Source organism: Cebus imitator, unplaced genomic scaffold (assembly GCF_001604975.1).
Source record: "Cebus imitator isolate Cc_AM_T3 unplaced genomic scaffold, Cebus_imitator-1.0 Scaffold11, whole genome shotgun sequence".
Taxonomy (NCBI): domain Eukaryota; kingdom Metazoa; phylum Chordata; class Mammalia; order Primates; family Cebidae; genus Cebus; species Cebus imitator.
Genome location: NW_016107326.1, coordinates 3615752 through 3616884, shown reverse-complemented (window position 1 = coordinate 3616884; position 1133 = coordinate 3615752).

The window sequence follows — 1133 nt, the reverse complement described above, 5'->3', positions numbered from 1 at the left end:
CACCCAGGCTGGAGTACAATGATGCTATCTTGGCTCACTGCTGCAACCTCTGCCTCCCAGGCTCGAGTGATTCTTGTGCCTCAGCCTCTTGGGTAGCTGGGATTACAGGTGTACACTACCATATCCAGGTAACTTGTATTGCTAGTAGAGATGGGTTTCGCCATTTTGGCTAGGCTGGTCTCAACCTTCTGCCCTCAAGTGATTCACCTATGTCGGCCTCCCAAAGTGCTGGGGATTACAGGTGTGAGCCGCCGCACCTGGCTGGAAAAGAAAACCTTATTTCTTTTTTTTTTAGACAGAGTCTTGCTTTGTTGCCCAGGCTAGGGTATAATCTCAGCTCATTGCAACCTCCACCTCCAAGGTTCAAGCAATTCTCTTCCCTCAGCCTCCTGTGTAGCTGGGATTACAGGCGCCTGCCACCACACCTGGATAATTTTTGTATTTTTAGTAGAGACAGGGCTTCACCGTGTTGGTCAGGCTGGTCTCGAACTTCTGACCTCATGATCTGCCTGCCTCGGCCTCCCAAAGTGCTGGGATTACAGGCGTGAGCCACTGTGCCTGGCCGGAACCGTACTTCTTATAAAGGGTTATAGCCTGCAAGTTGGCCATTCTGCAGCCTGGAAAGCACAGCCTCAGACCAAAGCCAGAGACAGGCACTTGGAGGGCAGAGGGGCTGGGATAGGAGATGTATGCTGAATGGGCTGGCTAAACAGACATAGTCAACAGATTACAGGAGGAGCTATTAATATTCAGGAAGGTGGTCCCGAGACATGTGTATTAAACAAACGTACATGTAATATACAACCCGTGTTCACCTTGGGGTGGAGACATAACATTTCAGTGTATTATATTTAGGCCCTGTGAATCCAAAGGTCTTTTCAGGACGTGAAGGCACTCAGTACACAGCCTCGGTCAACTGGACAGAACGAGTTCACAGTCACTCAGTGGGTCTCAGCAGGAGAAAGTTATTGAACTCAGTCTGTTGTCCAGTCAAAGCCGTAGTCGCCGCTGGTGGAACAGGGGCTCAGTGAGTGTCTGGTGGCTGGTAAGCTGCAATTGCTTCAATATTGCTTATCTCCAGGCCAGCGCTTGTTCAGCTGCTAGAGAAAAAGAAAAACCTTGTGGCGGTTAGG